Below are 16,318 nucleotides of genomic sequence, written 5' to 3'. Positions count from 1 at the left end.
GGCCTGAGCAAAACTCAGGCAAAGGCATCACCAGCCATAAAGGTTTCTGGCTGGAAAAACAACACCCCAAGGATCCTGTGACAATACCTTCCATTTTATCTTGCTTGGTTTACCTACTGCTATGATTATATTAAAAGAAAATTAGGCTCAAAAGCAATTATGCTCCATCTTCTTTGTAACACATCCTGCATACTAATATCTACTTCATTTTCTCTACCTTTCAAATGGTCACAAATTTCAGAAATCCTAAGGGTAGGAAGTGAAGATATATACCATTAAAATATTCTTTTTTTCTTTTCAACTTTTCTTTCTTATGCTAATTTCTCTGTGTTCAAGTTAAGATTGGGCTAATCTTAGAATGTTTGAAATAAAGCAGGTATTAGATCTAATCCAGTAAGATTCTCTAACATAGGAATGGACTCTTTCAGAGCTAAGAAAGAATTTAAGGAAATAATACATGTAAAGAATTAAAAATCATATCTATACATTTCCATTTTATCTTATCTTTATCTATAATATTACCTGCAATCTCTTTAACTTTTGATGATTTTTAATTAATTCAGAGAAATATTTCTCCAGCCATCTGGCTTCCCTTTTTGCTTTTGTGTAGTTACTAAATTTCTATTCATATTACTTTACTATTTCTTCCAGCATAAATACTTTTTAAGTTTGTCTCTCATGATTGTGTCTTTTCCTCAGTTTTGTACTTCTTTATGATTTGTTCAAATATAAATTAAGATTTCACCTCAAACATAGCTGTACATACTCATGTTTTCTTGAAGTAAATAGAACTGCAGCTACAGATTAGTTTTCTACAAATATTGCTTCTTTGCTTATTAAGCAGCAATATCTGAGATATAGCCTGACAATTGATAGTGAGAAATGCAAATATTAAATGTATAATATCCTTATTTTGAATAAACTTTGTTTTCATATTTTCTTCATCATTGTCCTTCATTTTTTGAATTCCAGAAGTGATTCTCTCTGATATTTTTCTCTCTCTACTTAGGAAATGATGAGCAAGCTTTCAATTTCTTTACTATATCGTTTTCTGATAAAATATCTTGACTAATTTTTTCTTGTTTTCTTGAGCAAATCCTTACAGATATAGTATTGAAGCCATCTCATTTTAGCTTACATCAACCTAATTGCTTTCTTTAACCAAAGTACCTGTTGCTTAAAACTCATATTTCCGTTGTCATTTTAAACTGTGAAATACCAAGGGATATTAACACATGATTGCTATTGGAATAAAAGAAAGGGAATATTAACCCATCTAGGCATGAAACAATATAAACTGGCTTAAATACATAAAGGTTACCAGGTTAAAAAATCACAAAATACTATATATATATATTCATCTGTTATATGAACCAATGTTAGAAAAACATCTCTGATAACCTAACGCACTTACGCATTTAATAAATATATTCCTTGCTACTTAATTACAACCATTTCTAAGGCACCCTGCTAAAAAAAATTATCCTGAATAAAGTAAATGAAAATAAACAAACATTAATCGAAGCTGGGCATAATGCCCAGAGAACCAGCTAAGTAAAAATGGCCAATGAGCTCCAAAAAAGGAAAGGCAGAGAAAAAGGAAATTATGAAATAGCTACAGGTATAAACACAAAAATCTTCCCATTTTAATGATAAGCAGGAAGTATGTTTGCATGCTGTGGAGTCCAGCAATTATTTAAAAATTTCTTTGTCTTGTTGCCTCAGTTTATAAACATTTCATAAGATTAAAAGCCAAATATGTAAAATATGGGAAACTTAGGGAGATAAAAGTACAATTTTACAATAATGACAGTGTCCATTGACACTTTATAACAGTGGAACACAGGCCTTTATAGGGAGGCATAGATAGCACTGCCAGCAACCAGCAGCAAAGAATATCACGAAGAGATTTAATTTCCCTCTAGAATCTTTAAATATCAGGACAATCTTGTCATTGCTTTTCTTTTCTCACACACTTTGAGTGATACTAGCCTTGGTATCAGTGAAATATCTTTCAGAAACCACTTGAGAACAAAGGTTAATTTGAAATGTAATATAAAGAGGGGAAATTACAAGAAAGAAACATAAAGCTACTGCTATTCATTCTACATGGAGTTGAATACATGCATACCAAAAAGAATGATTTTAGCCGCAGCTACATCGTTAAAATCGTGACAAATCAAATGTTATCCACAAATAAAGGCTTTTTTGAAATATGCTCTGACTACAATATATTATCTAGTTAACAATATGCTAAAGAAAAGGGGAGAGGAGGGATGGAAAGAGGGAAGGGGAAGGAGAAGGAAGAATGGACGAGCAAAAGGAAATCAAGAAAAAAAAAGAGGAACACAGGAAGAAAGAAGGAAGGAGAGAGAAAGGAAAACAATCAAAAAGCACATCAGACCTCAAGTACTACATGCAGCAAGGAACCACAGGGCAGAAACTAGGAAAGGAATATGGTGATTAAAATTGCCGATAACCTCACTGGTGACTAGTGAAAGATAACATGACTTATGATAACACAATTTTTAAACAAAATTGTCAAAGCAGATGCAGGACAAAATTATATCCATATATTAATGAACCTTTTTCAAGTTTTTCCTAATTTTTCAAATTAGGAAACTGGTACAGGTTACTGTGGTATAGTATAATGTTTAATACTTGAAGATACGAACCTTATGTAAAAACAAAGGCCTTTAGAGTTGAATCTGTAAATCGCTTTAGCCAGGATCACCATTTTAACAATACTGATTCTTCCAATCAATGAGCATGGAATGTTTTTCCATTTATTTGTGTTGTGTCTGATTTTTTTTTTTTCATCAGTGTTTTGTACTTCTCCTTGTAGAGACCTTTCCCCTCTTGGTTAGCTGTATTCTTAGATATTTCATTTTCTTTTGGCTACTGTAAATGGGATTGTGTTCTTGATTTGGCTCTGAGCCTGGACCTTATTGGTCTGCTACTACTGGTAGTACAAATGCTATGCTACTGACTTTGTACATTAATTTTGTATCCTGGAAATGTTTACCGAAGTTGTTTAACAGTTCTAGGAGGCTTTTGGTAGAATCTTTAATGATTTTTAGGTATAGAATCATATAACCAGAAAACAGGTACTATGACTTTTTATCATTCTATTTGGATGCCTTTTATCTCTTTCTTTTGCCTGATTTCTCTGGCTAGGACTTCTGGTAGTATTTATATGTTGAGTAGAAGTAATGAGAGAGGGCATTCTTATCGTGTTCTAGTTTTTAAGAGAAATGATTCCAGTTTACCCAATCAGTATTATGTTGGCTGAGGGTTTATTATAGATGGCTCTTATAATTTAGAAACGTGTTCTTTTGATGCTTAGTGTATTGATGGTTTTTTTTTTATAATGTTTTTTGTTTATCATTTTTTTTTATCATGAAGGAATGTTGGATTTTACTGAAATCTTTTCTGTATCCATTGAGATGAGCATATGGTTTTTGTTTTTATTTATGTTTGTATTATGAATCACATTCATTGATTCGCTTATGTTGAACAAGCTTTGGATCCCAGCAATACATCCTACTTCATTGTGGTCTATTAACTTTGTTGTGCTGTTACTTTTGGTTTGGTAGTATTTTACTGAGGATGTTTGCATCTATGTTCATCAGGGATATTAGCATGTTTTCTTTCTTTGTTGTGTCCCTTCCAGATTTTGGTATTAGACTGATATTAGCTTCATAGAATGAGTTAGAGAGGAGACTATCCTCCTTAATATTTTGGAATAGTTCTGGTAGGACTGGTACCAGCTCTTCTTGGTATGTCTGAGAGAATTTGACTGTAAATCCGCCTGATCCAGATAGTATTTTCTTGTTGCTGTTGTTGTTGTTTTTTATCTGATTCAATTTCAAAGCTTGATGTTGGTCTATTCAGGGTTTTATTCTCTCCCTGATTCAAAGTAGGGAGATTGTGTATTTTCAGGAATTTATCTATTTCTGCTAGATTTTCTTATTTGTGTGCATAGAGTTGTTAATTGTATATTCTTACTCTGAGAATCTTTTGTATTTCTATGGGATCAATTGTAATGTCATCTTTGTCATTTCTACTTGTACTTATTTGGATCTTCTTGTTTTTGATTTTTTTTTTTTTTTGGTGAATCCAGTTAGGGATCTGTCAACCTTGTTTAAATATTTCAGCCATTGTTGTTTTTGCTGTTTTTCTAAATAAAGTTGGTTGTGACTTTTTTTTCACATTAGTATTATGAAAATAACATACATTTAATGAATTAATAGTCTATTCCAGTTAAAATACATTTTGAACATAGTTTTCCAGATAAGTAGGAAAAAAACCCATACCCAAATTTCTAACCTTATTTTTCCTTAGAATTTTCCTCTGAAAATAAGCAGTTAGATTTAGAAATTCAGACAAATTTTATCCTTTATCAATTAAATGGTTATGTTCAAAGTGCATTTGAAATATGTTCTCTAGAAAATAAATACATCAGGTACTGCCTCTACCTACTGAAGACTCAATATATTGGAGATGTTATAAGGGTGGGTCCAGTATCACATTTCCAAGCTTCAAATCTCATACTAAATTCAGCATACTAGACACTGATGGGCATTTTCTGACAATACCCACTCACTGTAAAATTATGTGACATGTATTATTACCATTTCCATTTTGTAGATGAAGTAAACAAGTCTTAACCAATGTAAATAACTTGCTTAAATTCCCATGGATAATAAATGGCAAGGCTATCAGTGTCTAGTATGCTGTTGGACTCAAGAAGCATTTAACTAACATTAGCTATTCTCATAATCTGATTTTGTAGTTGTATTAGTTTCCTTTTTTAGTAATAATTTTTGAGACACTAGACATCTTAAACAAAATGTAAACTACAAATTTGGAAATGAATTTTGACCAACAATTTGAATCACTGGGCATCAGTGAATTTGAGCAATGCTTTGATAGAACATTCAATTTAAAATCATCTTCAGAAGTTTGTCTACCATTAGTACTAGTGCACACTGATGTATTCAACATTTTTAAAAACTACATAATATTTTTACACTATTTCTAAATTTAGAGGCATTTTAAAAATATGTCATTCTATCTAAATACATAATTAGTGAAAAAATTACAAAAAACTTCAGAAATCTTTTACTTTCAGATCAAATAATTAAATCCAAAAATATGAACAAAATCCCTGTTCTTCTTACCCCAAATTTTACTGCTGCCACATTAAATTTTTTATGATGCTGATAGCACTATCAGAGTTCAAGCTTTATCTTTAACACAAATCAAAAGAGATTCTATGCAAGATTAAAAAAAAAAATCCTGGTTAAATTAGACTTAATCCTGCTTTAAATATCAAAGAAATATAAGGATCTATTTTAAATTTTGATGTCAAAGTTTTCTGTGCTTTAATTGCATTTTTATTGCTTTTGGACAAAGTTTCCGATAGCTGATGTAACAAATTACCACAAATTTAGTGGCTTAAACATTAAAATGTATTACCCCACAATATTGGTGTTTAAAAATGAGTCTCACTGGTAAAACCAATGTGTTAACATGGGTGTGTTTCTTCTATATACTCAGGAACAGAAAGTCTATTCTCCCTTGTGGAAGGTGCCTGATCCCTGGATTATATAACCCTTCCATCTTCCCCAAGCCTTCACTGCATCATTTCAACCTCTGCTCTGCTTTCCGTTTCAGATCACCTTTACCTTGACCCTCCTGCTTCTTTCCTTCATTCATAAGAACATTTGTGATCATTTGAGACCCACTCGAAAAATTCAGAGTAATCGTCTCATCTCAAATTTCTTAATTAATCATATTGACAAAATGCCTTTTGCCATGCAAATTCATGTATTCACAGTTATGAACACTTTTGGGGCCATTATTCTGTCTAACACAGAGTAAACATTCATGATATTCATAAAGTCCAGTAACCTTAAGAATTGTTTTCCAGTTACTTAATTTTAAATGTGTAAATATTGTGAGAAACTAATTTATGATGCTGATTTCTGAAAGATATATTTCCTTTATCTTTATGTCCTGATTTGAAACTAATTTATTTTTTGTTGTTCATAAATAAAATATATTTATTTCATCTTTTATGTTTAAAAATGTTTAACTATTTTATTTATGAACAAAATGGATTATGTCCTAAAAAGAACAGATCCTTAAAAGAAGTTTTAAAAATTAATATGCTATTTATGAATTGGGTATTTTCAACTCATTTCAAAGAAGTAAATTGGTCAACTTCATTGGAAAATGAATATTCAGACCATCTCTTCATCTATTTTAAATACATGTATTTATTTTATATTTTCTGAATTATACCAAAGCTTTCTAAAAGTAGAAATTCCCTGAGCTATCAGTCCTTTACATAATCATATTTTGACTTACACAGCTTTTATATAAAACATGTTTCATCATTTAAACAGCATAATCTAGCCATATATTTTGTGTGCTAAGAAGGTTGATGTTTCATATTTAGTAACTTATGTTCACAAATTTTAAAAAGGCCAGGATTTGGATTTGAAATATGTGATATACTGTGTCTAAATTGGGGTTAGATATATATTTATTAATTTTTATAATGATCAAAAATTCACCTACTACATTCAACTATCATCACATTTTACTCAAGAAATTCATGGTCATTATGTTAAAAAAAAAAGCCGGAAAACAGAGGCTTATTATAACACAAATTTTTGATCATTATTGTTATTAAGATGACAAAAACACAATTAGCTAAAGTCATGTATTGTCTAACAACTAAAATATGCTGTGAGAAATGCATCCTTAGGCAATTTTATCATTAGGCAGACATCATGTAGCATACTTACATCCTAGGTTGTACTTACAAACCTAGAAGGGATAACCCACTACATATCTGTGTAATGAAGAAGAGCCTATTGCTCCTGGGCTATAAACCTGTACAGACTATTTCTGTAAGTAATATCATGGGTAACTGTAAGACAGTGATAAGTGCTTGCATATTTAAATATATCTAAATATAAAGAGGCATACTAAAAATATGGTATAAAAGTTAAAACATAATACATCTGTATAGGGCACTTACCATGAATAGAGCCTGCAGGACTGGAAGTTGCTCTAGAAAAGTCAGTGAGCCAGTGGCAAGTTAATGTTAAGGCCTTGGATATTATCATATAGCTCTGCAGAGTTTATAAATATTATATAATCGGGGTACCATCAATTTATTTAAATTTTTTTCTCAATAATAATTTAAGCTTAACTTACTGAAACAGTTTTGCTTTATGCACTTTTAAATTTTTTAAACTCTGATCCTTTAGTATAACACTTAGCTTAACACATAAACACATTGTCAACAATAAAAAAAAAAGTTATTTCTTAATAGTCTTATCCTATAAGACTATTAAGACTATAAGACTATTTTTCTCCCTCTGGAAGGTTTTCAGAAGCATTATCACACTTGAAGCTGTCATCTCCTATGATAACAATGCCTTCTTCTGAAATATCTCCTGAAGGACCTGCCTAGACCTGTTGCAGCAGTTACTTTGTTACTGTTAGTAGAAGGAGTACTCTCTAAAACGATAATATAAAGTACAGTTTAGTAAATACTAGGCAATAAGAAATTTTTCAGCTTCAGTATAATCATATAGACCACCTTCCTAGATGCAGTCCTTTGCCAACCAAAATGTCATTATGTGCCACATGACTGTATGAGAAGTACGGAATGACTAAGATGGAATAGGAATTTTAGTACCACGTGATACAGAGATGAATAGAAGGGGATGAAGGAAAGCAAATTCAATGATAAATAAATGGGGGATTCTAGGGAAATATGAATGGCTAGATGATTGACAGAAATTCCTCTTAACTGTCAATGATAAATACCTAATTGAGGCAAGCATCAAATACAACCCATCATGTCCATTGGAGTTAAAAGTACACATTTTGTTTTTAAATAGAGTTCGCGTCCTTTGTAGGGACATGGATGAACCTGGAAACCATCATTCTCAGCAAACTGACACAAGAGCAGAAAATCAAACACCGCATGTTCTCACTCATAGGCGGGTGTTGAACAATGAGAACACATGGACACAGGGAGGGAAGCACTATACACTGGGGTCTGTTGGTGGGAAACGGGGGAGGGACGAGGGGGCAGGGAGGTGGGAAGAGGTAGCTTGGGGAGAAATGACAGATACAGGTGAGGGGAAGGAAGGCAGCAAACCACACTGCCATGTGTGTACCTATGCAACAATCTTGCATGTTCTTCACATGTACCCCAAAACCTAAAATGCAATAGAAAAAAAATTCAATTGTTTGAGTGAATGAGGAGATAAAAGTGAGGGTGAGAGAAAGATTTATGATTCAAAGATAAACACGTAAGATGTATTATAGTTTTCACCTCTGAAATTCTATTCACCTCCATTTCATTTTCCTACTGCTACTAAACAATCCTATGGAAAGCAAAACCAATACTACTACTTCAGTCTAATAAAGCTGCTTCCATCTGGCTGGCTGATCTCTTTGGAAAGCAGGGTTATATCAGATTGTCAGTGACGGGTGTTTATCAGTGGATGTAGCAGGATTGTTCTTAGTAAACTAACGTACGTATTACTGAGCCTGTGTGCCTTTGCCTCTGTGGTTTTTTCACTGGACAAGGACAGCGAGGTTAGATAAAAAAAATTGTATGCTCACATGAACAAGCAAGACTCAGTAGAAAAGGGGGAACTATAGCTAACAAATTTACCATACATGAATTATTAGTTTTGAATGAGTTATGTCAAAGAGCTCAGGGTCTTGTTTATAGTGTGAAGTTTTATCTTTGAAAGCTTGCTATATCTATGTTGTTCTACAGCAGCAAAATTAAACATATGTTTAATTTACATAAATTATTCCATACATTCTATAACAGTTTTATTGTATTATGTTTCTTGGTACAAGACATTTTCTCCCAACTGGAAATAAAGGGATATAATTTCATTCCTACACAAAAGCCATAGTCAAATGTATTGTATAAATTCATTTTTATGCATTTGGATGTGGGCTACTCCAGGGAAGGGGGAATGAACTTGCATGAGGTGTCTCCTCTTGACTGAGGATGGTTCCCAGAGAGGGACAAAGCTTTGAGGTGTCAGCAGTCAACATTCTCGGCAGTGGAAATGACTGCTCAGTCGTAAGCGGATGTCTGAGCAGTACGTCACAACATCCTCTACTCTCCACCCCTTATGCTGCTTGGATCTATTTGCTTCTTAAAGTAAGTTTACCTGTTTAGAAACAGGTTCTCTAGAAGTGTGTGTGCGTTTTAAAATTATTGCCTTCAAACAAATACTCTGCATACTACAAGTCATTTCCCTTATGAAGGCATTTTCAATAGTTATGGAGTCAAAATTCAAATAATGATAAGCTAGGCCTAAACTTTGCAATTCTTCAAGGCTGTGAGTCAGAATTTATTTCATGTCTTTATTACTATTACATTAAGCCACTGTAACTGCACATGCACAATAGTTATGACTGGCTGTACTTTATCAGTAGAACATCTGGTTGCCTGGGGCAGCAAAATATTAGAAGAGTAAAGTGTTTTGTGGCTGTTTATTATGTGAATGATTATTTGCTAGGAGGAGGAGATGTTTTTCGTATTGCCTGGGGCAGCAAGAACCCTTGGGTTGACATTCGTCTTGTTCTTTAGTAAGAGACACAAGGCATACAATATGTAAATGAACATCTCAGTTTGCACTAGCTGTTGGTCTGTATGCTAACTCTGGGTCTTACTGGATGTTATGAATAGCTTTTGAGTGTTTAAAATTTTTTAGTCTAATCAGAGATTACATTATTAGTTAATGTTACTGAAGAAAATATTATTTTACAATATAGGACTTCTATTTTGTCTCTACACAGTCACGTTATGTAATAAGTTGACTCTGGGTGATGTCATGTTTGAAACTTTATTTTCATATACTATAAAATATGAAAGGCAAAATGAATTTTAAACATTCCCACAAAGTACAACTCAGGGAATATGTCTGAGACATAATTTTATGCATCTTTTATGTAAAAATTAATTGCCATATTTATAATTCCCATGAACAATACCCAGACTTGCTTCTTATATGAATAACATGCTGGCTCACAGGTGAAAAATTATTAGCATCAAGGCCTTCTTCAAAATGTAGGAAATAAGTTTAAACAAATGTATTCTGCTTACCACCTTGAAGATAAAAAACCATTTTCCTAAAAGGAAAAAAAAAAAAAAGAAAGAAAAGATAGAATAAGAAATATTCCTTGAGATTAGTTTACAATGAGAAGGGAAGGAGATGTCTTTGTGCACCAAGTGAAATACAAGAGAAATGTCAAATTCAGGCCACGGCCCTTTTTTGAGGTAGAATAAATTTAAAACTTCAGAGGAAAGAGCTATAATTTAAGTATAAAGTGCTGAAATTAATTAGGTAACCATGGAAAGTGTTAAGAAATTAAACTTGAAAAAAAGTGAATGTACTAACTCCAAAAATGTAGCTTCTATCTTAATTTATTACATATAAATATAATCACATTAAATACCAATATTGTTGACCAAAAATAACAAAAAAAAATATTTTGAAAATGATTATGTTTGCACCCACTAAAAATGAGCCAAGTGCTATATATGTGATACATACATACAGAATACATAAAATATGTATTGAAATATGGTCCTAATTATTTTAGTCAGCACCATACATGCAATGCCTTTACCTACCCAACATGAGTTATAATTAGGGAGAACAAAATGCAAGTTGTTTCCCAAATATGCATTAGAAAGACACAGAATGAGAAGACTGACAATAGTTTATATAACTAGGTAAAATAATAAAAAGAAAGAAAAATCCACTGAAATCCCTACAGTGACAGATGCTAGCCTGACTGTAGATTCTATTCTATTTCTGATGAGTACTGTGATGGTGTTGATAGACAATCAATTTTGTCAGTCATCATGGAAGTGATTGCTGATGGATTTTATTGTCTTGGTCTCAGGGACATCATCTTGGAAAAAAAACTTCTCACCAGATTGAAATTCTTGACGTGCAATCAAAGTTGTGGAAGCACAGAAGGCTACTGAAAGAACTGTCACTAAGAACAATTGCTACAGAACAATCTAAAGGATCAGGTGAAGGATTTGTGAAATGTTTACACAAGATGAAATGTCAGAGTTCTAAAAGTATTTAGGTGTAGCTGAGAAACTTTGTTTCCAAAGCACTATTTATGTTTGTGTCAAGACGAATCAAAATTCTGAAGTAGTTTTTTCAGTGTCTATCATTTAAATAAACCACTACTACAATAGATGCAGAGTTGTATAATAGTATGATATGTTAATAATTGTTTAATAAGCATCCTAGGTATTTGAGAAAAAGTAATTATGGCATAATGTATGCATGCAAATTGGCTAATGATCAAATTACACAGAAATGACAAACAAAAATATAAATCACATAAACATATATTCCTGAAGCCTAGATATTGTGGCCCTATTAGATAACTGGGATGTAGATATGCATAAAATGTATTCTCTGCTCATAAGTGGCTGATGGTACATTTTATAGATATTTAATAAAATATCTTCAATATAGTATTATAAGTACTTGATAATTAACTATGAAGTACACACTGGGGCTATGTTTTAAAAATCTTACAGGCAAACCATGGTTAATTTACAGATTTCTGCTTCACATTCAAGAAATACTGCTTTTGCATACCTCTTACGGGACCAGAAATCAGAATTTTTTCAATCTGATCCAGTTTCTTCCTGCAAGAGTTTGACAAACCCAAGGGTAAGGATACAGTCTTCCACAAGATTGTCTTCCACAAGACTGAGTGGCATCATCCTCGCAGTAAATGGATGTGTGTGACAATACACAAAGTATTATCAACTGAGGAATCTCACATAGGCTTCAGTGACCAGAATTCTTATTGGAATTTCATTACATATGGATGATTGATTAAATTATCACCCACAGGGTAGAACTCAATCTCTAGCCTCCTGACTCACCCTAGGTTGGACTGATATCACATGGCTCAAAGCCCCAAACCTCTTATATTATGGATTTTTTTTTTTTTTTTTTTTTTTTTTTTTTTTTTTTTTTTTTTTAGCATAGCCTGCCCCAACTTCAGTCATCTTTTTAGAATAAACTATCTGGGGCTTCATCAGGAGTCATCCACGAAATAAACTGTCAAGGGTGATACAATTTCAGAGTGATATCATTCAAGGGTGATGTAATTCCACAATGAATCATAAAGACATTCCTTTCACATTGAAAATACTCAGGATTTGGAGGTTATCTTTCAAAAACCAGAGACAAAGCCTAGTGTAGATCTTTATTACAGAGTCCTCAAATTAAATTTTGGAAAGTAGATCCTTCATTATATGTGTGGCATAAACAAAGGGATTAAGACTTTTCTTAGAAATGGCTTCAAAGAGGCAATATTGAAATGCCTATTGATTTACAAGTAAGAATAGAGTAGCTATAGAAAACTTTCTATGAATTGAAAGTAGTTGGATGTGCTACAGCATTTCTTTTTGGAAAAGAATAGCAAGCAGCAAAGGAAGAATGCCGAATAAAATAGAAAATTATGTCCCAATTTATGTACACTTCTGACCTAATGAAGATATAGGATTGAAGAATATGCTTAAAAAAGCATACATAGAAGTTTCCATGTGGTTGCCTGAAAACAACTTTAAGTCATAAACTTTGATTCTTATAAAGTACTGCCAATTAATGGTGTTTTCATTGTCATATTTCTCTTTTTATTATACATATATATTTATATTTATCTTCAGAATAAGGCTCACAAAGGCTTAGATATTCCAAAAAATCCTATCATTCAATGGGAGTAGTGATTTCACAGTCTCCAAATTCTAAAATGCTTTTTCCTTACAGATTTCTCAGAAAACAGAGATTTTTAGCTTAAACACTGAATCTGCATGAACAGATTTAAGGAAGATTTTAAAACACAATAAATATTTTGAAACAATAATCTCATGCAAAGTTAAAAGCGGACCAACTAATGTAAAAATATGGAAGAGGTTAGGAAGACCTGAGCAAGATGGCTGAATAGAAACAGTTCCAGCCTGCAGCTCTCAGCAAGATCAATGCAGAAGGCAGGTATTTTCTACATTTCCAGCTGAGGTACCCAGATAATCTCACTGCGACTGGTTAGACGTTGGGTGTAGCCCACCCAGTGTGTGGAGAAGCAGGGAGAGGCATTGCCTCTTCGGGAAGCACAAGGGGTCCGGGAACTCCCCCTTAGTGAAGGGAATCTCTGAGGGACCGTGCAGTGAGGAACCGTGCATTTTGGACCACATACTACACTTTTGCAAAAATCTCATGGTCTTTGCCACCTGCAGACCGGGCGATTTCCTCAGATGCCTACACTACCAGGGCCCTGAATTTCATGCATAAAACTGGGTAGTCATTTGGACAGACACCCAACTAGCTGTTGTTTTTTTTTTTTTTTTTTTCATACCCTAGTGGCCCCTTGGAAAGTCACTGAGACAGAGCCATTCACTCCCATGGAAAGGGGACTGAACCAGGAAGCCAAGTGCTCTAGCTCAGCAGGTCCCACTTTCATGGAGCCCAGCAAGCTAAGATCCACTGGCTTGAAATTCTCATTGCCAGCAAAGCAGTCTGAAGTCTACCTGGGACTGTTGAGCTTGTGGGGTAGGGGGAGCAATCCATCATTACTGAGGCTTGACTTGAGTAGGTGGTTTTCCCCTCAAAGTTTAAACAAAACCGCAGAAAGTATGAACTTGGTAGAGCCCACTACAGCTCCTCAAAGCCTCTGTAACCAGACTGTCTCTCTAGATTCCTCCTCTCTGAGCAGGGCATTTCTGAAGGAAAGGCAGCAGCCCTGGTCAGGTGCTTATAGATAAAACTCCCATCTCTCTGGGACAGAGCACCTGTGGTAGGGGAGACTGTGGGCATAGCTTCAGCAGACTTAAATGTTTCTGCCTACCAGCTCTGAAGAGAGAAGCGGATCTCCTAGAACAGTGCTCTAGCTGAGGGAGGGTTGACACAAACACCCCCATGGCTACCACCACCAAGATTGTGCTGGATCAGACCTGAGGCCAGCACAACACCGGGCTTGCCCAAGATCCACTGTGACCAATATTTGGTTTCAGCCTGTGTTCACTAGGTATCGACAGTAAGCTGGTGGTAAAGCCATCCAATCTTGTGTCCGTCCCTGCAGGGCAATGGGTTCCCTCAGACCATGAGTAGGTTCAGAGGTGCTATTTGGGACCCAGAACCTGGAGTCAGAAACCTTAGAAATCTCTGGTTCTCTGTTCTACTGTAGCTAAGATGCCACCCAAACCAGAAGACAAATTCCTTCCCACCTTCCTTTCTTTTCCTCAGACAGAGGAGTCTCTCCTTGTGTCTACCACCACCACAGGCCCATGGGTAGTATTGCCAGGGTACCACTAATGTTCACTTAAAGGCCAAGGGTTCTTTATTCAGTGTGTGGTGAATGCAGCCAGGACTGGGATTCATTCTTTACTGCAGTGGGCTCCCCTCTGGCCCAGGATTGGTATAGATATGCTAGGAGCCAAGGCCTGGAATTGAGAGCCCCAAAGCCTGCTTGGTGTTCTTCTCCACTGTGCCCAAACTGGTACCTAAGTTGCAAGACAATATCTCCTTTATTCTGGCCTCTCCTCTTCTTAAACACAAAGAAGTTTTCTTCATAGTAACTAAAGCTGTGAATATGCTGGGTCACACCTGAAGCCAGCACATCTCAGAATCTTACCCAAGGCCCCCCAGTGTGTACTACTTGGTGACTGTTGCTATTATTCATGGCCCAAGGGCTCTTCAGTCAGCAGGTGATGTATTCTGACAGGACTGGGTATTTCCCTTCAAGGAAGCAGGTTCCCTTCTGACCCAGAATGTGGCTAGAAATGTGCTCCTCAAGATAGGTACTGCTATGGGAGCCTTTTTACTCTGCCTGGTGTCTTATCTTCCTGCAGCTGGTATACAAGTTGCAGAAGGAAGTCCTCTTCACTCTTTCCTCTCCCTAAGAGGAAAGAAGGAGTCCTATTTGGAGTTGCAAGTTCTGCTGCCTGATATTGGGAAAGGAGTGATGCCCTTAGCCTCCCCAGCAGGTGTCTCAGGAGGTTCCATGCCCCCAAGTCCTCTGGCTCTGAGACCAGCCTAGCAGTAGGATTGCCTACAGTTGTAGTTCCTGTGGACTGTGCTGTCTTTCAACTTTATTTAGGCCCCAGATCACTTTAGCTTGTAGTGGAGAGGCTTGATAAAACTCAAGTTCTGATGGCTGAGATAGTGATTACCCTCTGGCTAGGGCTTCTCCAAATAATCCCTCCACAGCCATCAGCTGAGTTCTGCCTGGTGTTGGCAGCAGTGTTCTGATACAAAGAACCAAAATTGCTGCACCTTTGCTCTATGTGGCTGCTGCTGAGAGATGGGGGAGGGGTGGTGTCAGCAATTCAAGACTGTCTTTTCTACCTTCTTTAGTGCTTCTTTCAGGGACATGAAACTAGGTACTGTGATCCCCCACCTGACTTTTGGTTAGTATGAAGGCATGAAGATGCTTTTTTGTATAGATAGTTGTCAAATTTTGTGTTTCTGTCGGGAAGATGGTTGCTGGGGGCTTCTATTTGGGTATCTTGCTCTGACTTCTTGTGGGGGTTTCTCAAAGAACTGAAAAAAAAACCCCAACAATCATTAAACCCAATAATCTCACTACTGGGTATATAACCAAAGGAAAATAAATTATCCTATCAAAAATACACATGCACTCATGTTTATAACAGCACTATTTCCAATAGCAAAGATGGGATCAACCTAGATGTCCATCAATAGTGGATTGGATACAGAAAATGTGGTACATATATGCCACGGAATACCATGCAATGAAAGCGAGTCCTTGGCAGAAACATGGATGCAGCTGGAAGTCATTATCCTAAGCAGCTTAAAGCAGGAACAGAAAATCCAGTACCACATGTTCTAACTCATAAGTGGGAGATAAACATTGGGTATACAGAGACATAAAGATGGGAACAAGAGACACTGGGAACTATTACAGGGGACAAAGCAGGAGAGAGATAAAGGCTTAAAAAGTATGTTTTGGGTACTATGCTTACTTCCTGGGTGACAAGAGTGTTTGTACCCTAACCTCAGCATCATGCAAGATACCTAGGTAAGAAACCTTCACATATACCCCCTGAATCTAAATTAAAAGTTGAAATTATGTTTAGAATCATGGAAAAATAAATAAATAAATATAAGGGATATTCTCTTTTGAGTTCAAATTGTACCTTTGTATTTTTCTCTTTTCTGCTTTCTCCTTTCCAGATGTTGACAGAGTACAAAACAAC

This window comes from Saimiri boliviensis, chromosome 18 (genome assembly GCF_048565385.1).
Source record: "Saimiri boliviensis isolate mSaiBol1 chromosome 18, mSaiBol1.pri, whole genome shotgun sequence".
Taxonomy (NCBI): Eukaryota; Metazoa; Chordata; class Mammalia; order Primates; family Cebidae; genus Saimiri; species Saimiri boliviensis.
This window is presented reverse-complemented; position numbering follows the sequence as displayed.